General features: G+C 41.7%; 1 pseudogene; it reads left to right on the top strand.

Annotated features, from left to right (window-relative positions):
- Positions 1-7,442: 7,442 nt before the first annotated feature.
- Positions 7,443-24,452, top strand: LOC101130017 (HLA class II histocompatibility antigen, DRB1 beta chain-like; annotated as a pseudogene).
- Positions 24,453-25,068: the final 616 nt, after the last annotated feature.

Genomic DNA, 25,068 nt, shown 5'->3' with positions numbered 1-25,068 from the left:
TAGTCATGCAAACCACAGTGACAGCGACTTCACACATGTTTATTTTTTAACTTTCTCTCTGTAAAGAAAGTGCTTAGATAATTTAAGAATAAAAAGACAGACGTTTTTGATCCAGGGCATCGTTTCTAAAGGGCAAAGAGAGCTTTGCAAAGGTCGTGCTCAAAGTCTGGGGACCTGCTCATTTTTGCAAACTGTCTGTATGAGAATGTCATTTTCTTGGTTTCTCCCTTTCTGAGGGGAATTGACTACAAAACAGAGAGTTCTACCTCTGGCCAAGGCTGGAAATGTGATGCCTGCTAGTATTGTTGGGAGTGGGAGACTGAGAGAAATGAGTTAGTTGGGGCATTAAATGGGAATAAAATGGTTGTGGTTGTGATTCATTATTATAGATAATTAGTGGACCAGTGGCACAGAAATTAAGAAAGAAGATGCTATGGAAGATAAATGATATGATTTGACGACTGATTATAAAGGCAAGGAAATCAGTAAATCTTGGTTCTCCACAAGTTCATTTCCTGGAAACATAGCACTGTATTGGGACCAGAATTCTACAACATTTTCATTTTCTGTAGGACCAAGATTTTCAACAGATGTTTTTCAAAGTAATTCTCAGCTGCTCCATAACTAATAGTAGCTTGTTCAACACAGATTTTTTCAGATGGTTCACACCCATGGTTCTTACCCAGGGATAGTTCACCACCCCTCCCTTCCCTCCCATCACCCTTGGGGAACATGTGGCAATGTTTGGAGGAATTTTGGGTTGTCACAACAGGGATTTCTTCTGATATTTAATGAGTAGAAGCCAGGGACACTTCTAGAGAATCTGCAATGTACGCAACAGCCTCCATCACCAACAAAGAATTACCTGGTCCAAAATGTCAATAGTGCTGAGGTTGAGAGCACTGGTTTACACTGTGCTCTTTCTGAAAAGTCTAGACTCACATCTTTTTGTTTTGTTTTGTTTTGTTTTGTTTTGTTTTGTTTTTTTGAGATGGAGTCTCACTCTGTCACCCAGGCTGGAGTGCAGTGGCACAATCTCGGCTCACTGCCAGCTCTGCCTCCGGGTTCATGCGATTCTCCTGCCTCAGCCTCCCGAGTAGCTGGGACTACAGGTGCCTGACACTGCGCCTGGCTAATTTTTTTGTATTTTTTTAATAGAGACTGGTTTTCACCGTGTTAGCCAGGATGGTCTCGATCTTCTGACCTCATGATCTGCCCGCCTCAGCCTCCCAAATTGCTGGGATTACAGGCGAGAGCCACCATGCCTGGCCTAGACTCACATCTTTTATACTATCATCACCCAATTCACTTCTTTATGGTTAATTTTTGCTTGTTTCATTATAAATAACTAGACAGTTGCATAAATTCAACCACTTTCTTGTTGAATCCATTCAGTGTAGAGAGCCGGAGGCTGGAGAATCATGACCAACTCAAAATTTCCACCGAGGCAATATGATCAAACAGCAAACTGTTTATCATGAATACAGAGCAGGGGCAAACTCTCCTCTGTGCTGGCCACCAGAAGGTTTGCTGAGGGCAATCACTCCCTGGCGCTGAGCTCCTTCAGGTTATCTACTGGGACATCTAGAATCTATTGTTCAAGGAATGCAGTCTTGCAAGGCTGCTCTGGAGCAAGCAGCAGACCGACAACGACCCCCTTCTTGCTATCTCTTCTCAGTAAATACGAAGGAAGCTCAAGGCTCAGGGCCTTTGTTCACAAAGAGCAAGGTGCCCCTGACCCCTTCTTCCAAATATACTCTTTTGTCTTTATTTCCACGTTCATCCTCCTATGTTCAGTCCAACAGGGTCCATGGCATAGTGATGTTCAAACAGCGACAGGGCGACACCATAGTGGTTTCTAAACACAGGGACATGAGAATGTGAACAAAGAAGATCTGGTGGAGCAGAGGAACTGAATTTGACAAGACGAATGGGGACCCCGAGATGAGTCTGCTGGCAGCTGATATAAGGTCAGTGCCCTAAAGAGGTACTGGGAGCAATATAAGGTCAGTGCTCTAAAGAAGTATTGGGAATGGGAAGTTTTCTGAATCAGGGTAACGTGAGGCAGAATTTTTCTATTGAAGAAAAACATTATGTGCAGTTGCTTAAAGTTTTGTTGAAATAATCTGGTGCTCAGGTTAGATCTCAGACATTAACTACAATGCTGCAGGAGGTTATTATGCATAACCCATGGTTCCCACAGACAGGCACTCTTGATATGGAAAATTGGGACAGAGCAGAAGGATTAAAACAGGCTCAGTAAAAAGGTCTCAAAGTTGATCCTTCCGTTTTCTCCACTTGGAGTTTAGTCCATACTGTCCTTCTGCCATTATCTCCTTCTTATTCTGCTGGACAGCAGGAGTGATGTTCTGAGTCTAAAAATCTGAAAAAATCTGTTGTCCCACCCACAGCTCCAATTGAAAATAAAAAACAGGAGAAGGAGGATAAAAATTGGCCTATACCACCTCCTCCAATAGCAGAAACATCTGTACTGCCTCCTTCGGTAGCAGAAATAGAGACCCCAATACAGAGAATTTTACACTGTGCTGCCATAGCTGGAGAGCCCTTAGGACCTTGCACTTTTCCTATTTCTGTAAGGCCTGATCCAAATAATCCATAGCAGCTTATTCATGAACACACTCCACTAGAGTTTAAGTTGTTGAAGGAATTAAAAGGAGTGTGGTAAATAATGGTGTACAGAGCCTGTTCACTTTAGGATTGCTAGTATCTGTATTTGGTGCTGTGCGCCTTCTACCCTTCGATGTAAAGAATTTGGCTCACACTTGTTTGTCTCCTAGTGCATACCTGACATGGAATTTAAATTGGCAAGAAATGTGTGCAGACCAGGCTAGACGGAATTGTGTGGCTGGACACAGAGACATTACAGAGGACATGCTCTTAGGTAATGGCCCTTATTCAGACCTGGAACATCAAATGGCACTCCCACATGCCAGCAGTGTGCACAGGCTGCTAAATGTGACTGGGCCACAATTCCAGAAGAGGGAGTCCCAGTGCAATCCTTTTTACATATCATGCAAGGGTCGCAAGAACCTTATGCATAATTTCTTGCATGACTATAGAAGGCAATGAAGCATCAGATTTATCACACCGCTGCTGCAGAGATGCTAACCTTAACTCTAGCTTTTGAGAATGCAAATGCAGATTGTAAACGTGCATCGGCACCTGTGCGGTGTACAAAAAACTTGGGAAATTTTCTCAGAGCTTGTCAAAATGTGGGAACTGAGCTTCATCGCTCTACAATATTAGTGCAGGCAATGGCTAATTTAGCAGTTGACAAATCTAAAAGGAACCAAGGGTCAAACCCTAAAATAGGAAAATGTTATAACTGTGGAAAAACTGTACTTTTTTTTTTTTTTTTTGAGATGGAGTCTCGCTCTGTCATCCAGGCTGGAGTGCAGTGGTGCAACCTCGGCTCACTGCAAGCTCCTCCTCCCAGGTTCACGCCATTCTCCTGCCTCAGCCTCCCAAGTAGCTGGGACTACAGGCACCTGCCACTACGCCCAGCTAATTTTTTGTATTTGTTTAAGAGATGGGGTTTCACCATGTTAGCCAGGATGGTCTCGATCTCCTGACCTTGTAATCTGCCCACCTCGGCCTCCCAAAGTGCTTGGATTACAGGCATGAGCCACCATGTCCAGCCAAAACTGGACATTTTAAAAAGGAATTCCGCCAGATCTCAGGACAGAAAGGACATTACGATGCAGTGCCCCACCCAGCGGAAAAAAACACCAGGACTTTGTCCTCACTGTAACAAAGGAAATCACTAGGCTAATCAGTGCTGCTCAAAATTTCATCGAAACAGCATCCCCATGTCGGGAAACTAGAAGGGGGCCTGGACCCGGGCCCCTCAAACAATGAGGGCATTTCCAGTTCAGACCACAGTCCCACTTCAGGGATGGGTCTCAGGAAAAACATTGGTTCCTGGTGTTCCTCACCTCAGGAACACCAGGAAGTGCAGGATTAGATATCCCCACCAGAGAAAGAACTACATTAGTTGGAGGAGACAAACCTACCAAGGTTCCCACTGGCATTTGGGGATATTTACCAACAGGATACATAGGACTAATTTTAGGCAAAAGCCCCCTTAACTTGCAAGGCATGACTGTAGTCCCTGGAATAGTTGATTCCATTTATGAAGGAGAAATTCAAGTAGTTTTAATGTCGAAAATCTTTGCATTTTTGAACTGGGAGAATATATTGCTCGGTCGTTGCTTATTCCCTGCAAATTAAATCCTTCTCCATGAAAGGAGAAACGAGGAAATAAAGGGTTTGGGAGCACAACTACAAGGGAAGTCTATCTATCCCATCCCATAGCCCATAGGACTTATGGATAGAGGAGCTGAAGTGTCAGTAATATCCAGTAAGGACTGACCCCAGTATGGTCTCTCAGACTAACCTCCACATCCCTAGTGGGAGTAGGAGCAGCTAAAAGTGTTCAACAGAGTGCTGACATTTTACCTTGTCTTGGTCCAGATGGACAGCCATGTACTTTTCAGCCTTATATTGCAAATATGGCAATCAATTTATGGGCTCGAGACTTACTTACAGCATGGAATATGAGACTTACAAATGAAAACTTTGATAACCCAGAATTTAAAATGTTGAAGGACATGGGATATCAGAGTGGGAAAGGTTTAGGGAAATTCCTACGAGGAAAAGCTAACCCAATATCAATAACTGGAAAAAACAGATAGAAGAGGGCTAGGACGTCAGGATTTCTGATGGGGGTCATTGATATTTCTCCTCCACCCTCTGCCTTACCATTAGAATGGCCAGTGACAAACCCGTATGGGTGGATCAATGGCCCCTATCTCAGGAGAAGCTGACACAACTTCAGCAGCTAGTGTAAGAACAACTGGACACAGGACATATAGAGGAGTCAGTTAGCCCCCAGAATTCACCAGTGTTTGTTATTCCGAAAAAGTCTGGAAGGTGGTGACTGCTGCATGTTTGGAGTTAATGCACAAATTGAACCAATGGGTCCATTACAGCAAGGTTTGCCAACTCCAGTGGTCATTCCTAGAGATTGGCTTCTTGTAGTAATACATCTTAAGGATTGTTTCTTCACTATACCATTACACGAGAAGGATAAGCCTCGATTTGCCTTCTCTGTGCCTTCTGTTAATCAAAAAGAACCTGTTTCTTGCTATCAATGGGGAGTTTTACCCCAAGGCATGCTTAACAGTCCTACGTTATGTCAGCATTTTGTAGGACAGGCATTAAAGGAGCCTCGAAATATGTTTCCTACTGCTTACATCATTCATTTTATGGATGACATTCTTTTGGCCGCTCCTACAGATCAAATCTTACATCAGTTATTCCAAGAAACAAAGGAGGCTTTAACTAAATGGAATGTCAAAATAGCTCCAGAAAAGGTACAAACAACTTTGCCATACCATTACTTAGACAATATTGTTACTGAAAGAAGTGTACGGCCTCAAAAGTAGTTCTCCATAAAGACAGGTTACAGACTTTAGGCCGGCCGCGGTGGCTCACGCCTGTAATCCCAGCACTTTCGGAGGCCGAGGCAGGCAGATCACAAGGTCAGGAGATTGAGACCATCCTGGCGAACACGGTGAAACCCTGTTTCTACTAAAAATGCAAAAAAAATTAGCCAGGAGTTGTGACGGGCGCCTGTAGTCCCAGCTACCCAGGAGGCTGAGGCAGGAGAATGGCATGAACCTGGGGGGCTGAGCTTGCAGTGAACAGAGATCATGCCACTGCACTCCAGCCTGGGGGACAGAACGAGTCTCCATCTCAAAACAAACAAACAAACAAACAAAAGACAAATGAGTGCCTATGTGGTAGCATGTGAATTAATGCAGAACTTTATAAGCATAGTTGTATTCTGAAGTCCATTCTGAATCTTAGATGTTATATTTATATTAATAAAAAGCATAGTAATTATCTAAATGTATAATAATATGTTTAATATTACATAGTTACATCAACTGATGTAATTCATAGTTTTCCCTAGTGTTCTCTTTCCTGAATATTCTGAAATGTATTAGTTAGCAAAGTCGTCTTGTATCTTCCCTTATGATAAAACAAGAGAAACATAATATAAAGTGCTATAGCCTCAATCAAATGAGGAAATCATAATGGGAACCAAGAATGAGGGATTGAACACTCTTCACATAAAATATTCATTATTTTAAAACATAATGTAGCCAGGCACGATGGCTCACGCCTGTAACTCCAGCAGTTTGGGAGGCCGAGGCAGGAAGAACATGAAGTCAGGAGATCGAGACCATCTTGGCTAACACAGTGAAACCCATCTCCACTAAAAATACAAAAAATTAGCCAAGCATGGTGGTAAGTGCCTGTACTCAGAGTTACTTGGGAGGTTGAGGCAGGAGAATCTTTGAACTGAGGAGGCAGATGTTGCAGTGAGCTGAGATCGCTCCACTGCACTCCAGCCTGGGCAACAGAGACAGACTCCATCTCAAAAAAAAAAAAGAGTTGTTCTATGAACAGCTGACTTTCACAGTCTTCGATCGATCTCTCAGACCCATGAATACTTGGATTGCACAGTTGACCTTATCACATTGTTAGGGTAAATGCCATACAGAGGCACCTTCAGACCCTCCATTGCACATAGGTGGCCCCTGTTAGCCCCTTGCCTGTGTGTGTTCTGGAGGTGCCACTAAACCTGGGGGCAGCATCAGGAGACACACTTGAAAAAGATATTTTTACTCAGATTAAATTATTAACAAACTTTCAATTTCCTTTAACTGATTAAAGACATCCCTACCTGTAAACAGGTACGGATTAAGCTCTCTAGTCAATAGCTGTCACTGTCATATTATCAGATACCCGGGGCTGCTGTTCCTTCAGGCGTCCACAGAATCACAGCATTTTGTAGTATCGAAAGACCTGAAAGATCACAGTGCCTTCATTTCAACTGTGAGACATGAAATAATTTTCCCAAATCTACAACATTAAGATATGGTGCAATAAGGACCAGTTTAAATGTCTCCGGATTTACAACCATGTTCCTTCCATCTCCTTTACTCCTAAACACACTCACACACTCACTTCTGCAAACAGTTGTCTTGTCAAGTGGGAAATGAATGCTCTTACAAGGCTCAAACTTATGAACACATCACTGACCAGCACAGAGCTGGCTCACAATCGGACCCAATTAAAGTGTTTTACATGCAACTGGATCAAATCTTTCAAGCACTAATTTAAAAACAATCCTTTAAAGAAGGAAATTCTGTTTCAGAAGAGGACCTTCATACAGCATCTCTGACCAGCAACTGATGATGCTGTTGAACTCAGATGCTGATTGGTTCTCCAACACGAGATTACCCAACCCAGGAGCAAGAAAGTCAGTAACTTCCTCCCCATAATTTGGAATGTGGGTGGAGGGGTTCATAGTTCTTCCTGAGTAAGACTTGCCTCCTCCTCTGGCCCCTGGTCCTGTCCTGTTCTCCAGCATGGTGTGTCTGAAGCTCCCTGGAGGCTCCTGCATGGCAGCTCTGACAGTGACACTGATGGTGCTGAGCTTCCCACTGGCTTTGGCTGGGGACACCCGACATAAGCGCACATTGTGGGTGCTGAGCTACTATGGGGTGGGGAAAATAGGGAGTTTTGTTAACATTGTGCCCAGGCCATGTCCCTTAAGACTTTGTGACGTTTTGGTCAGAGATTGTGCATCTATATTATTGGATCCCAAATTATCTCCTCCACGAAAGGAGCTTGACTACTTGCTCATGACACAGTCCATGAGACTGTGTAAGGGGCCTTCGTACAGATCATTTCTTTTTAAATCTCCACCAATAAAACCTTTGCATCACATGTCCTCAGGGTGTTTAGAGGATTTGGCAATAAGGATGCTAAAATAATTTCCCCATACAGCACTTCCCTTTATTATGTTGACTTACGTCAGACAAAATGACGTTTTTACTGAAAATTTTGTGGGAGTCAAGATAATTCAAAGGGTCTCTTCTAGAGGATCCTGGGTTATGTCCTCCACAGGAACTTTGGTGTTGGCCCCTCTTCCTCAAATGTGAGGATGTACCAATGGCCTCCCCATTATCTCCTTTCTTTTTCTTTCTGACTCCAATGTTTATAAAGCCTATATCCCTGTAGCGTATGTAGGTTCTCTGACAGAAGTTATACTTAGTGCTCTGTCTTTCTTAAGGGGAAAAATCCCCGGAACTGAAGCTAAGATCTTTAGTACTTGGAGTCACCCTACAGATAAAGAGCATCTCTGGGGTGTTCTTTGGTGCCTAAAGAACTTAAGGCATCCTCGGAAAACCTGGCCCGGCTTAGTGTTTATTATGAATCTCTTCTAACCTTTCTATAGAAATTTCTCCTACATGTCCTACATGCTCTAACTAGACATAACAAGAAGATATTCAACTAACGTAAGATAAATTATATGAAATTCTATTTTTGTAAGTCAAAAACAGTCAAATATCAGAAATTTAATAATGTTCAAACTATATACTGTGTGGGGTTACAGAGACAATGCGGACATTGTTCACATCTCATAGGGCTGAAAGTCAATGAGCAAGTCCTGGGAACTCATTGTCTTACTGGGGTCTTGTCCTAAATTTCATAGGTTCACCCATCATGCCCTCAGCTTTCCTTAATTAGCCATGTCTGCTTACCTCTTCCTCCAGTTTTTATTTTTCCCCAGCTATGTTGTCATCATTTCCAGAAATTCCTAAAGCTTGCACAGACCCAGAGCACTATGAGATCCATTGAAAGAGATTTTTTCCTTTTTTTGAGACAAGGCCTGGCTCTGTCACCCATGCTGTAGTTCAGTGTTATGATCTAGGCTTACTGCAACCTCTGCCTCCCAGGCTCAAGCCAGCCTCCCTCCTCAGCCTCCAGAGTAGTGGAGACTACAGGCAGGAAACCACGCCCAGCTGATTTTTGTAATTTTGCTAGAGATGATACTTTGCTATGTTACCCAGGCTGGTCTTAAACTGCTGGACTCAAGCAATCCTCCAGCCTTGACCTCCCAACATGCTAGGGTTATAGGTTTGAGCCACCGCACCCAGGCAAAAAATAGATGACTCTTAATTTAAAAATTTGTTATTTCTTAAATCACTGTTAATCTTTATCTGTGAATTCTTACAACTAGAAGGAGGAGAAAGAAGAACTTTGCCTGTATTTCACACCGGGAGGAGAAGGGGTCTAGTGTGACATCAAAATGAAAGAGTGCTGGAGTTTGAGCCCCTTCTTGCTTTCCAGGATCCAAACAGTGATCAGTTCCTAGATCCCTGGTTTATTCATGTAAACCACACTTATTTTTCTCAGCAGCTACTGTGTACTCGGCTCCATTCCAAGTTCAAATCATTGTATTTGATTAAGACAGAGAGGGTCCCGACTCTCATGGAAGTTACACAACAATAGAGGAGACTGACATTAAACCAATATGCAATTAACAAAGAAGATAACGTTAGAGAGTGCACTGAACGTTAGAGAGTGCACTGAAGAAAAGACATCAGGTTTGTGGAAAAGAGAGAAATGGATTCACCCAACTTTAGCTCATGCGTTTAGAAAGCTCTGCCTGAGAAAGTGACATTCAGCTGAGACAACAAAATAAGTAGAGAGCCATGTGAAGATCTAAGGGACGAAAGTTCCAGGGAGACAGAATGTGGGGGCAGGGGGGGTGGGAAGCCCTGGTGTGGGAAATTATGTGCAGGGACAGAAAGAAGGCTAGAGAGACTGAACTATAGCATTCAAGGAAATGCAGAGGCAGAGGATGAGGTAGGAAGCAGAGAGGAAGTCAGGAGCCTCATTATATTAGGCTCTGATGTCCAAGGTAAGAAATTTGAATTTTATTTTATTTATTTTCATTTTTTTATTTCATTATTTATTTTTTGAGATGGAGTTTCGTTCTTGTTGCCCAGGCTGGATGCAATGGCGTGGCCTCGGCTCACTACAACCTCTGCCTCCTGGGCTCACGTGATTTTCCTGCCTCAGCCTCCCAAGTAGCTGGGACTACAGGCGCCTGCCACCATGCCAGGCTCATTTTTTAGTATTTTTAGTAGAGACAGGGTTTTACCATGTTGGCCAGGCTGGTCTCGAACTCCTGACCTCCGGTAATCTGCCTGCCTTGGCTTCCCAAACTGCTGGGATTACAGTCATTAGTCTCCGTACCCAGCCTGAATTTTATTTAAATAGATGTGAGACACTACTGGATGGTTACAAGGAGAGTCAATTCATGTTCAGTTTTAGAAACTAATTCTAGCTTTAAAGTAGAGGGAAATTTATAGCACTAAATGCCCACAAGAGAAAGCAGGAAAGATCTAAAACTGACAACCTAACATCAAAATTAAAATAACTAGAGAAGCAAGAGCAATCACATTCAAAAGCTAGCAGAAGGCAAGAAATAACTAAGATCAGAGCAGAACTGAAGGAAATAGAGACACAAAAAACCCTTCAAAAAATCAATGAATCCAGGAGCTTGTTTTTTGAAAAGATCAACAAAATTGATAGACTGCTAATAAGACTAATAAAGAAGAAAAGACAGAAGAATGAAATAGACGCAATAAAAAACGATAAAGGGGTATCACCACCGATCCCACAGAAATACAAACTACCATCAGAGAATACTATAAACACCTCTACGCAAATAAACTTGAAAATCTAGAAGAAATGGATAAATTCCCCGACACATACACTCTCCCAAGACTAAACCAGGAAGAAGTTGAATCTCTGAATAGACCAATAACAGGCTCTGAAATTGAGGCAATAATTAATAGCTTACCAACCAAAAAAGTCCAGGACCAGACGGATTCACAGCCGAATTCTATCAGAGGTACAAGGAGGAGCTGGTACCATTCCTTCTGAAACTATTCCAATCAATGGAAAAAGAGAGAATCCTCCCTAACTCATTTTATGAGGCCAGCGTCATCCTGATACCAAAGCTGGGCAGAGACACAACAACAAAAAAGAGAATTTTAGACCAATATCCCTGATGAACATCGATGCAAAGATCCTCAATAAAATACTGGCAAACCGAATCCACCAGCACATCAAAAAGCTTATCCACCATGATCAAGTGGGCTTCATCCCTGGGATGCAAGGCTGGTTCAACAAATGCAATTCAATAAAGGTAATCCAGCACATAAACAGAACCAACGACAAAAACCACATGATTATCTCAATAGATGCAGAAAAGGCCTTTGACAAAATTCAACAACCCTTCATGCTAAAAACTCTCAATAAATTAGGTATTGATGGGATGTATCTCAAAATAATAAGAGCTATTTATGACAAACCCACAGCCAATATCATACTGAATGGGCAAAAACTGAAAGCATTCCCTTTGAAAACGGGCACAAGACAAAGATGCCCTCTCTCACCACTCCTATTCAACATAGTGTTGGAAGTTCTAGCCAGGGCAATCAGGCAGGAGAAGGAAATAAAGGGTATTCAATTAGGAAAAGAGGAAGTCAAATTGTCCCTGTTTGCAGATGACATGATTTTATATCTAGAAAACCCCATCGTCTCAGCCCAAAATCTCCTTAAGCTGATAAGCAACTTCAGCAAAGTCTCAGGATACAAAATCAATGTGCAAAAATCACAAGCATTCTTATACACCAATAACAGACAAACAGAGAGCCAAATCATGAGTGAACTCCCATTCACAATTGCTTCAAAGAGAATAAAATACCTAGGAATCCAACTTACAAGGGATGTGAAGGATCTCTTCAAGGAGAACTACAAACCGCTGCTGAATGAAATAAAAGAGGACACAAACAAATGGAAGAATATTCCATGCTCATGGGTAGGAAGAATCAATATCATGAAAATGGCCATACTGCCCAAGGTAATTTATAGATTCAATGCCATCCCCATCAAGCTACCAATGACTTTCTTCACAGAATTGGAAAAAACTACTTTAAAGTTCATATGGAACCAAAAAAGAGCCCTCATTGCCAAGTCAATCCTAAGCCAAAAGAACAAAGCTGGAGGCATCATGCTACCTGACTTCAAACTATACTATAAGGCTACAGTAACCAAAACAGCATGGTACTGGTACCAAAACAGAGATATAGATCAAGGGAACAGAACAGAGCCCTCAGAAATAATGCCACATATCTACAAGTATCTGATCTTTGACAAACCTTACAAAAACAAGAAATGGGGAAAGGATTCCCTATTTAATAAATGGTGCTGGGAAAACTGGCTAGTCATATGTAGAAAGCTGAAAACTGGATCCCTTCCTTACACCTTATACAAAAATTAATTCAAGATGGATTAAAGACTTAAATGTTAGACCTAAAACCATAAAAACCCTAGAAGAAAACATAGGCAATACCATTCAGGACATAGGCATGGGCAAGGACTTCATGTCTAAAACACAAAAAGCAATGGCAACAAAAGCCAAAATGGACAAATGGGATCTAATTAAACTAAAGAGCTTCTGCACAGCAAAAGAAACTACCATCAGAGTGAACAGGCAACCTACAGAATGGGAGAAAATTTTTGCAATCTACTCATCTGACAAAGGGCTAATATCCAGAAACTACAAAAAACTCAAACAAATTTACAAGAAAAAAACAAACAACCCAATCAACATGTGGGCAAAGGATATGAACAGACACTTCTCAAAAGAAGACATTTATGCAGCCAAAAGACACATGAAAAAATGCTCATCAACACTTGCCATCAGAGAAATGCAAATCAAAACCACAATGAGATACCATCTCACACCTGTTAGAATGGCGTTCATTAAAAAGTCAGGAAACAACAGGTGCTGGAGAGGTTGTGGAGAAATAGGAACACTTTTACACTGTTGGTGGGACTGTAAACTAGTTCAACCATTGTGGAAGTCAGTGTGGCGATTCCTCAATGATCTAGAACTAGAAATACCATTTGACCCAGCAATCCCATTACTGGATATATACCCAAAGGATTATAAATCATACTGCTATAAAGACACATGCACATGTATGTTTATTGTGGCACTATTCACAATAGCAAAGACTTGGAACCAACCCAAATGTCCAACAATGATAGACTGGATTAAGAAAATGTGGCACATATACACCATGGAATACTATGCAGCCATAAAAAAGGATGAGTTCATGTCCTTTGCAGGGACATGGATGAAGCTGGAAACCATCATTCTCAGCAAACTATTGCAAGGACAAAAAACCAAACACCACATGTTCTCACTCATAGGTGGGAATTGAACAATGAAAACACACGGACACAGGAAGGGGAACTTTACACACTGGGACCTGTTGTGGGGTGGAGGAAGAGGGGAGGGATAGCATTAGGAGATATACCTAATGTAAATGAAGAGTTAATGGGTGCAGCACACCACGTGGCACATGTATACATATGTAACAAAACTGCACGTTGTGCACATGTACCCTAAAACTTAAACTATTAAAAAAAAACAGATAATTCTTTTTTTTTTTTTTTTGAGATGGAGTCTCGCTCTGTTGCCCAGGCTGGAGTGCAATGGTGCAGTCTCAGCTCACTGCAACCTCCACCTCCCAGGTAATTTTTGTATTTTTAGTAGAGACGGGGTTTCACCATGTTGGCCAGGCTGTTCTCAAACTCCTTACCTCATGATCCGCCTGCCTCAGCCTCCCAAAGTGCTAGGATTACAGGCATGAGCCACTGCGCCCAGCAGAAAAGAGATAATTCTCAATGAAAATTTTTTCTTTCTTACAATCACTCTTTCCTTATCTGTGAATCCTTCTTCCAACTAGAAAGAGGAGAGAAAGGAAGTTTGCCTTAATTTCTCACAGAGAGGAGAAGGGATATAGCATGTCATTAGAATGAAAGGGTGCAGGAGCTTGAGCCCTTTTCTGCTTTCTAGAATACCCAGAGTGATCAGTTCCCAGAACTTCGGTTTATTCATTTAGACCACAGGTATGTTTCTGAGCAAAAGTTATGTTCTGGTCTCTGTTCTAGGCTCAGAGAATTCTACTTGAATAAGATAAAAAAGATCCCTACTCTCATGGAACTCAATACCAGAGGAGACAGACAGTATCCCAATAAAAATTTAACAAAAAAGAAAAATTCAGAGAGCAATATTGCCTTTAAAAAAAGACATCAGGGTGATAGGACAGAGAGAATTGGATTCACCCAACTTCACTTCACATTGGATTCACAGGTAGTTTGGGAGCCATCTCTGAGGAGAGCTCACATTTAGCTGAGACAAGAACAATAAGACAGCCATGTGAAGATCTAAGGGACAAGTGTTCCAGACAGACAGAAAAGGGGAAAGGCCAAGGAATGGGAAGGTGTGTGCTGTGTTGAAGAGACAGAAAGAAGGTTAGAGGGGCTGAAGGATGGAAAGCAAGGGGTGGAGTGGCAGAAGATGAGGTAAGAGAGAGAGAAAGTCAGGAGCTGCATCATATTCGGCCTTGGTGGCCATAGTAAGGAATTAAGTTTTATTTAAACATATTGGAAGCTCCTGGGAGGTTACAAGGAGAGTCCATTAATATTATGTTGCAAGAAGTCAGGGACCCCAAACAGAGGGACCGGCTGAAGCCATGACAGAAGAACGTGGATTGTGAAGATTTTATGCACACTTATTAGTTCCCCAAATTAATACTTTTGTAATTTCTTATGCCTGTCTTTACTGCAATCTCTAAACATAAATTGTAAAGATTTCATGGAAACTTATCACTTCCCCAATCAATACCCTTGTGATTTCCTATGCCTGTCTTTCCTTTGATCTCTTAATCCTGTCAGCCGAGGAGGATGTATGTCACCTCAGGACTATGTGATAATTGCATTAACCGCACAAATTGTACAGCATGTGTGTTTGAGCAATATGAAATGTGGGCACCTTGAAAAAGAACAGGATAACAGCAATTGTTCAGGGAATAAGAGAGATAACCTTAAACTCTGACTGCCGGTGAGCCAGGCAGAACAGAGCCATATTTCTCTTCTTTCAAAAGCAAATGGGAAAAATATTGCTGAATTCTTTTTCTCAGCATGGAACGTCCCTGAGAAAGAGAATGCGCACCTAGGGGTAGGTCTCTGAACTGGCCCCCCCGGGGCGTACCTATCTCTTATGGTCGAGATTGCAGAGGTGAGATAGACTCCAGTCTCCCATAGTGCTCCCAGGCTTATTAGGAAGAGGAAATTCCCACCTAATAAATTTTGGTCAGATCGGTTGATCTCAAAACCCTGTCTCCTGATAAGATGTTATCAATGACAATGGTGCCTGAAACTTCATTAGCAATTTTAATTTCGCCTCGGTCCTGTGGTCCTGTGATCTCACCCTGCCTCCACTTACCTTGTGATATTCTATTACCCTGTTAAGTACTTGATGTCTGTCACCCACACCTATTCGCACACTCCCTCCCCTTTTGAAAATCCCTAATAAAAACTTGCTGGTTTTTGTGGCTTGTGGGGCATCGTGGATCCTACCAACGTGTGATGTCTCCCCCAGCTTTAAAATTTCTCTCTTTTGTACTCTGTCCCTTTATTTCTCAAGCCGGCCGACGCTGAGGAAAATAGAAAAGAACCTACATGATTATCGGGGCAGGTCCCCCGATAATGTTCAATTTTAAAAATAATTCTAGCTACTATGTGGAGATTGGATTGTTGGGGTTCACAACTGGAGAACAGCAGAATTCTCCAGGGAAGACAAATTTTTGGCTTCATGTAGTGTAGCAGTGACAAAGACAGATCCAGATAAAGTGAACAGACTTGGGATGTCTTTTTGCATGACTTGTTAATGGATTAAATGTAACTTATTTCTAAGTATTTTGCCTTGATAAATAGGTGGATGGTGGTGCTGCTTATTGAAATAGGGAAGAATGTGGGAGGAAATGATTTGAAGTGGGTGATTAGAAATGACAATTGTGTTTATTAAAATTGAGATGATTTTTGAACTCACATGAAGCAATCAGGAAGTCAACTGAATATAAGAGAGGAGTTCAAGGTGAGGCCAGGGCTGGAGGTATTTATGTTGGGGTCGATGCAGGTTCTGTGTTAAATTCCAGGGAAGTGGAAGAGGTTGCAGAGGGGATAGATTTTTGTGTAGAAAAAATATCAGAGGGCCACAGGACAGCATAAGAGACTGAGAAGATTCCCCAGAGATGCTGGAGAAAAAAAAAACCCAAGAGAATGTGATGCATGGGAATCAAAGACAAATGATTTTTTCGAGGCGAGGGAGTGGCCAGTTGTGGTGAGAACCACCAACAAGTGAGTGAAGTGAGAACGTGACAGAGAAGCAAGTGCTGGGTTTGAAGGAGTTGATATTTGCAGTCAGTGGAGTATCCAGGATGGAAAGTGGATTGGACCATTTGAAGAGCAGGTGGAAGAAGTGAGGGCTGGATGAAGTTTGACTCTTTTGAGTAGCGAGCCTCAGGGAAAGACTATGCTCTGGGATCAGGGAGCCAGCTGGACCTAAAGAAAATGAACAAAGAAGCTGAAGAGAAGTAGGATGAGCTGTGAACCAGAGACAGATGCTCAGTCATTGGCAATGAAGCACTAGAAGGCCCCTGTGTACAGTGGTGACAGGTTATGCAAAAGGCTATTGGTTCATACAGCCAATATTTATTAGTGACTTAGAATATACTAGTTATTACTCTGGGTGATGAGAATGGAGTAATAAAGCAAATCTGGTCTGTATTAGTGTGGAGTATTGTAATATTTTGCAGTGACTAATTACCAGGCTTATAAATTTTGGTATGGAAATCTAATACCTATCCTATCATATCTTTGGTATTTAAAAGCATATACATCTTTGGAATCTAAAATTCAAAGGGTGTAAGTAACTTACCCACTGTCACAAAGTTAGTGCTAGAAATCAGATTGCAATTTTAATCTGAGTATATACAAATTCCCTCTCTTTGACATCAATACTCTCCTTTTGTGTGAGGTTTAGGCATATGAATTATTATACATAAACCAGTGTTTCTGCCCTCATGTGTTTAAAATGGTAATTAGTGATAAATTAATAAAAGACAATTGCCAAATCATGATGTAGATGTTACTTGCTTTAGAAGTTAAGGAATAGAAAAATAATGAAGCTTTCCTGTATAGGGATTGTAAAAATAAAATGGCAATATATTAGAGTGATTATTATATTATCAGCACTAAGAAGAGCCACTACTTAGTTTTACCCTCAACAATAATCCTGTGAGGAATATATTACTGTTGGATCCATTTTACATATTTTTTAAAGGTTAATGGTTGTTAAAATTAACCCTAGTAGAAGGGGTCATGTTTAAATTCAGATTTCCTGATTCTAGAGCCTGAGCTTACAACCAGCATTAGTGAATAGTGACTAGACTGAGTCTGAATTATTGATAGAATTTCTTATGTACAGGGTGTGTCTCAGGGTGGGAGAGAGATGCAAGGTCTGCTAGTCCCAATGTAAAGGAGAAACTTTCATTCATTTTGCATTTATCATTTGAAAACTTCCCTATGTGCACGCTGTCATAGGCATGTGTTAAAGAACACAAAGAAGTATTAAATTCACTCCTTCTGAGCATTATTAGCAAGTTGGGCTCAGGTTGCCAAATAAAGTACAGGATACCCAGTTAAATCCAAACTTCAGATAAACAACAATAATGTATTTGAAATCCAAATTTAACTAGGCACCCTCTATTTTTATTTGCTAAATATGGCAATCTAAGCTTGGCACATGAGCATAGACTGCAGTGCCAACCATGCAAGCTACAGTGACGGCAACTTCACATATTTTTATTTTTCAACATTCTTATCTGTGAAGAAGGTGCTCAGAGAATTTAGGAATAATAAGATAGACCTTATCTCATCCAAAGTGCTCTCCTCTCTGCTATCATTTCTGAAGGGTGAAGGGAGCTTGTGAAAGTCTCTACTCAAAATCTGGGGACTTGCTCGTTTTTTGGAAACTGTCTATGAGAGAATGCCATCTTCTTAGTTTCTCCCTGTATTAGTCTGTTTTCAGGCTGCGGATAAAGACATACCCAAGACTGGATAATTTATAAGGAAAAAGGGCTATAATAGACTCACAGTTCCACGTGGCTGGGGAGATCTCACAATCACAGCGGAAGGTGAAAGGCATGTCTCACATGATGGCAGACAAGAGAAGAATGACAGCAAGCAAAAGGGTTTTTCCCTTTATAAAACCATCAGATCTCATAAGACTTATTCACTGTCATGAGAACAGCATGGGGAAAGACCTGCCCCCATGACTCAACTATCTCCCACCTGGTCCCTCCCACAACACGTGGGAATTGTGGGAGCTACAATTCAAGACAAGATTGAAATGCTTACGCAGCCAAACCATAGCACTCCCCTTCTGAGAAGGCTTAACTACAGAAATGAGAGTTCTGCCTCTGTCCAAGGTTGATAATTTGATGCCTCCTTGTATTGTTGGGAGTAGGAAACTGAAAGTTAGAAAATGAATTAGCTGAGGCAGTGAGTAGTGGACCAGTGACACAGAAATTAAGAATATGACTTGGCGACTGGCAAGGCAAATAAATCAGTAAACCTTGGTTCTGAATGAATTAATTTTGCTAGAAAAATAGCTCTGCACTGGGACCAGATTCCTAAAAATCCTAAGTTTTATGTAGGACCAAGATTTTAAATAGATAGAATATTGGCAGAGTTTTCAGTGTAAATCTCAAATATTCCATAATTAATAGCGGCTTTTTAACCATAGATTTTTCAGACGGTTACACTACTGGGTCTCACCCAGGGATAGTTCACCACCCCTCTGTCCCTCCCTTCCCTCTCCCAACTCCCTAGGGAACATTTGGCAATGTCTGGAGCCATTTTTGGTTGTCACACCAGGAGTTTCTTCTGACATGTAACAAGCAGAAGCTAGGGACCCTAGTAGACAGCTCCTCTCACCAAGAAAATATTATCTAGTCCAAAATGTCAATAGTGCCAAGGCTGAGAACACTGGTTTACATTGTGTTTCTTCTAAAAATTCTAGACTCACACTTTTAAAACACATTTATCTCTTAGTTCAGCTCTTCATGGCTTAGTTTTGCTTGTTTCATTGCCGAAAAAAAAAAAAAACCTAGACAGTTGCATAAATTCACTGCTTTCTTGATGAATCCATTCAATCAATGCAGGTTCAAGACCTTCATTTTTACTTTTTTGCGTTATGCAGTTTATTTCAAAATTTTGATGTGTTCTTGATAATTACTATCTCTATTAACTTTCAACAACTGGTAATTATAAGTCATAAATGATGACGACTATCCCAAATATTTTTCAGTAAAATGCCTCAGATTTCTGCAGTAATTCTACATTTTATACTACTGATAATGTAAGATGCTTTCTATTCACTGTGGTACATATACACCACGGAATACTACGCAGCCATAAAGAGGAATGAGATCAAGTCCTTTGCAGAGACATGGATGAAGCTGGAAGCCATTATCCTCAGCAAATTAACACAGAAACAGGAAACCAAACACCGCATGTTCTCACATATAAATGGGAGCTAAACAATGAGAACACATGGACACAGGGAGGAGAACAACACTTACTGGGGTCTGCTGGGGGAGGGCAGAGTTGGGGAGAACACTAGGGAAAAGAGCTAATGCGTGCTGGGCTTAATACCTAGGTAATGGGTTGATAGCTGCAGCAAACCACCATGGCATATGTTTACCTATGTAACAAACCTGTACATCCTGCACATGTACCCAGAACTTAAAAAAAAAAAATTATTATTTTAAAAATGCTTTCTATCATCTCATTTTATTAAACACAAGGATTTTTCTTTATTTTTGATTTTTCATAGTTCATTTAAACATAAATACAAAAACATCAAAAATATATACATGCACAGTATTTGAAATCTGTGTATATTTACACATGCATACGTATGCTTGTATGTTTATATATATTGAAACTACAGATGCACATGTCACCAGTAAGAGCTCTGTGACACTTTTGAGTCCTTACCTCTTCAGATCAGATTTGCCAAATGAGTTTCGGCAACAAATTAAAAACAACAGCAAGTGAATTCGTGAGTTTTCTGGATTTAGAAAGTCCAAAAAAAAAAGTCTGTGGACCTGTGTTGGGGTCATGGACTCTTCAACTCTTTCCCATTACATTTAGTATAAATCGAAATCCTAACATGACAATGATTTTAATTGTTCCCTTCTTGTGATTTCTCCAGTTTAATCTTTTCCCCTCCTTTCCTTCATGCTGTGCTTTAGTGAACTTTTTTCTGGTTTCTTGAAGAAGTTCATCAATTCTTTCAAGCTTTTGTACATGATATTATGCTTACCTGAAATGTGCCTCCCTTTTTATCCAGAGACACACACGGGCTCCACTCTGCCCCCTGGCTCACACCCACTAAACCTGTAAGGTCACATTTGAACTGTCACTCTCAGAGTCCTTCTCTGGCACCCTAATGTAATTTAGATCATCCTATTCTTTCTTCTAGAACTCCACACTTCTCTTAACATTTTTCGTTCCTGTATAAGGTGTTGCGTGTTTGGTTTTTTGCCATCAATTTCACTTCTCTTTAAGCTCCTCCAGCGGAGGGGTGAGGTCTATTTTTCCCGTTTGGATTCCCAGGAGACAGCACAGATGAGACACAAGGTAAGCACTAAGGAAGCATTTACAGAATGGAGGCAGTGGGTCTTGTTTAAGGAATGAGTAGAGTGTGGCATGATAGGAGGGAGCAGAAGTGTCTTTTGGATGGAGGCTCCCAGGAGGAGGAAGCGCAGGAGACAGTGATGAGGAAGGTGATCCTGATCCAGAGCCTTGCAAAGACGCGTCCAGCTCAGGTCGGAAATGGGTAGCGGATCCCAAATGGTGTTCCACGCCCCTCGCAGCCTCCCTCCGCCTCAGGCAGATGGAAGACGAACCCCTAGGTGGTCGGGGGTGGCTGGTGGGAGCCAGTCAAGGTGTTCTGCCCCTCGCCCTGCTGATTGTGGGCATAGCCATCACTCTTTTCCTAGGATGCCGCCCGAGAAACCGGTTCTTCATGTCCCCGCGGCACATTTCTTGGAGCAGATTAAACACGAGTGCTATTTCTGCAGTGGGACAGAGCGGATGCGGTTTGTGCAGAGACTCATCCACACCGGAAGGAGTATGCGCGCTTCTGTAGGGACGTCGGAAAGTTCTGGGAGGTGGCGGAGCTGGAGCGGAGAAGAGTCCAGGAATGCAAACAGCCAGAAGAACCTCTTGGGCTGCTTGCGGGGTCTGTTGGACACCTACTGCAGACACAACTATGGGGTTTTTGAGAGCTTCTCCATGCAGAGGCGAGGTGAGCAAGGCGGGTGGGGGAGGGGAGTAGGGTCCCTGAGAACAGGGAGTGTGTGTGTATGCACACGTAAGCACCCTGTGGGAGGGTGTAGGATTGTGAGCCAGAAGGAATTAGGAGGGCTCAGGTAGGCGAGTGTAGAGTGGGGATTTGTCTGTGTGTCTGTTGTGGGAGGGAACACAGGAGGGAGCTTCAGCTTGTCCTTCCAGCCTTCTGGGCAGAGATGAGATGAGAGGGGGGTGGGAATGGTGGTGCAGGGGGCTGGAGAAGGAGACCTTAATCGCCCTGGGTCATTAGAGATGCAGGAAAGGGAAACTTACCTAGTCTGATGTTGGCATGAAAGTTTAGGGGAGAAGAGATGAGAAATGATAATGTGAGGGACAATGTGAGGAGGCTAGTCACAAACTGTCCTTGGTCACACCCTTTATGATCCCAAAATCTCTGAAATAAAAGTGTATGATATTTGTTTGCATAAGCATTTCACTGAGAAAAAAGTATTAGACTAATTTCTTTCTTTTTTATTTTAAACTTTTATTTTAGTTTTAGGGATACATGTGCAGGTTTGCTCTATAGGTTAACTGCATGTCAGGTGTGTTTGATGTACAGATAATTTCATCACCAAGGTAATAAGCATAGTACCTCACAGGTATTTTTCCTGATCCTTTCCCTCCTCCTATCCTTCACCCTCAAGTAGGTCCCCACATCTACTGTTCTCTTCTTTGTATCCATGTGTACTCAATGTTTAGTTCCCACTTATAAGTGAGAACATGTGGTATTTGGTTTTTTGTCCCTATGTTAGTTTGCATAAGATAATGGCCTCCAGCTCCATCCATGTTCCTGCAAAGGACATGATCTTGAGAGGTGACGCTGGCTGGGCATCTGGGTTGGGCGGGGACTTGGAGAACTTTTCTGTCTAGCTAAAGGATTGTAAAAGCACCAATCAGCACTCTGTGAAAACACACCAATCAGCACTCTGCATCTAGCTAAAGGTTTGTAAACGCACCAATCAGCACTCTGTAGAAACGCCCCAATCAGTGCTCTGTGTCTAGCTAAAAGTTTGTAAACGTGCCAATCAGCACTCTGTAAAATGGACCAATCAGCAGGATGTGGACAGGGCCAAATAAGGGAATAAAAGCTGGCCACCCCAGCCAGCAGCTGCAACCCACTCAGGTCCCCTTCCACACTGTGGAAGCTTTGTCCTTTACCTCTGTGCAATAAATCTTGCTGCTGCTCACTCTTTGGGTCCGCACTACCTTTATGAGCTGTAACACTCACTGCGAAGGTCTGCAGCTTCACTCCTGAAGCCAGCAAGACAACAAACCCACCAGGAGGAACGAACAACTCAGGATGCACCACCTTTAAGAGCTGTAACACTCACTGTGAAGGTCTGCAGCTTCACTCCTGATGTCAGCGAGACCACAAACCCAGTGGGAGGAACGAACAACTCCAGATGCACCACCTTTAAGAGCTGTAACACTCACAGCAAAGGTCTGCGGCTTCACTCCTGAAATCAGCAAGACCATGAACCCACCAGAAGGAAGAAACTTGGGACACATTTGAACGTCTGAAGGAACAAACTCCGGACACACCATCTTTAAGAACTGTAACACTCACCATGAGGGTTCATGGCTTCATTCTTGAATTCAGCGAGACCAAGAACCCACCGGAAGGAACCAATTCTGGACACAATCTCATTCTTTTTATGGCTGCATAGTATTCCATGGTGTATATGTACCACGTTTCCTTTAACCAGTCCACTGTTGATGGGCATCTAGGTCGATTCAATGTCTTTGCTATTGTGAACAGTGCTGCGATGAACATATGTGTGCATGTGTCTTTATGGTAGAATGGTTTATATTCCTTTAGGTATATACACAGTAATGGGATTGCTGAATCAAATGGTAATTTTCTTTTTAGTTCTTTGCACCACACTGCTTTCCACAATGGCTGAACTAATTTACATTTCTATTAGCAGTGTATAAGCATTCTCTTTCCTCTGCAACCTCACCAGCATCTGTTATTTTTTGACTTTTTAATAGTAGCCATTCACACTGGCATGAGATGGTATCTTATTGTGATTTTGACTTGCATATCTCTAATAATTAGTGCTGTTGAGAATTTTTTCCTATGTTTGCTGGCTGCATGTATGTCTTCTTTTGAAAAGTGTCTGTTCATGTCTGTTCATGCCCATATTTTAATGAGGTTTGGTTTTTTTCTTGTAAATGTGTTTAAGTTCCTTATAGATTCTGGATATTAGACCTATGTCAGATGCATAGTTTGCAAATATTTTCTGTCGCAGGTGAGCAATAACTATCTGGGCCAGTGGCGCCAGGGTAAAAGAATTTACCAAGGCAGTTGTAGGTAGAAAAAAGCAGATTTATTAGAGAAAGTAGGAAAATACATTGTGAGGAAGCAACAGGCAGGCCAGCAGAAGAGAAGCTGACTTCACGGAAACAAAGGCTTGCAGGAGATTTTATAGGATGGTTCTTAGGCTGCAGAGTGCTATGTGCAGTAGCAATAATGCCAGGGTTGCAGTGAGCTAGCTTACAGATGTCTGATGATAGTTGGGCACAGGAAGACTATGAGTTATTTGCACAGGAGGGCTGTGTGTTCTGGACCGTGAGGAAAGACAGACTTACAGCTTATTTGTTTTACCTCTTTGCTTTCTTCTGGTCCCACCAGCCTGACTCCTTTTCCCGAATTAGGACTTGACATTTTCTCCATTCTCTAGGTTTTCTGTTTACTCTGTCGATAGTTTCTTTTACTGCACAGAAGCTCTTAAGTTAAATTAGGTCCCATTTGTCAATTTTTGTTTTTGTTGTGATTGCTTTTGATGTCTTTGCCATGAAATCTTTGCCAAGGCATATGTTCAGAATGGTATATTCTAGGTTACTTTCCAGGGTTTTTATGATTTTAGGCTTTACATTTAAGTCATTAATTCATTTTAAGTTGATTTTTGTATGTGGTGTAAGGTAGGAGTACGGCTTCAGTCTTCTGCATATGGCTAGCCAGTTAGTACAGCACCGTTTATTGAATGAGGAGTCCTTTCCTCGTTGCTTGTTTTTGTCATCTTTGTCAAAGATCAGATGGTTGGAGTTGTACAGCATTATTTCTGGACTCTCTATTCTGTTCCATTTGTCTGTGTGTCTGCTTTTGTACCAGTACCATGCTGTTTTGGTTATTGTGGCCTCATAGTATAGTTTGAAGTTTGAAGTTGAGTAACATAGTACCTCATACTTTATTCTTTTGCTTAGGATTGCCTTAGCTATTTAGGCTCTGTTTTGCTTCCATATGAATTTTAAAGTAGTTTGTTCTAGTTCTGTGAAGACTGTCAATGGTAGTTTAATGGGAATAGCATTGAATCTATAAATTACTTTGGGCAGTATGGCCATTTTAATGACATTGAGTCTTCCTATCCATGAGCATGATAATTTTTTCCATTTGTTTGTGTCATCTCTGATTTCTCTGAGCAGTGTTTTGTAGTTCCTCTTGTAGAGATCTTTCACCTCCATAGTTAGCTGTATTCTTAGGGAATATGTGTGTGTGTGGAAATTGTGAGTGGGATTATATTCTTGATATGGGTCTTGGCTTGAGTGTTCTTTGTGTATGGGAATGCTGCTGATTTTTATATGTTGATTTTTTTTTATCCTGAAACTTTGCTGAAGTTGTTTATCAGCTAAAGGAGCTTTTGGGCCAAGATTTGGAGATTTAGGGTTTTCTAGACACAGGATCATATCATCTGCAAACAGGGATAGTTTGACTTCCACTCTTCCTCTTTGAATGCCCTTTATTTCTTTCTCTGGCCTGATGCTCTGGTCAGGACTTCCAATACTATCTTAAATAAGAATGGTGAGGGAGGGCCGGGCACAGTGGCTTACACC

This window comes from Gorilla gorilla, chromosome 5, assembly GCF_029281585.2.
Source record: "Gorilla gorilla gorilla isolate KB3781 chromosome 5, NHGRI_mGorGor1-v2.1_pri, whole genome shotgun sequence".
Taxonomy (NCBI): domain Eukaryota; kingdom Metazoa; phylum Chordata; class Mammalia; order Primates; family Hominidae; genus Gorilla; species Gorilla gorilla.
Note: the sequence above shows the minus strand (reverse complement) of the source record. Positions and strands in the feature narration are given on the sequence as shown.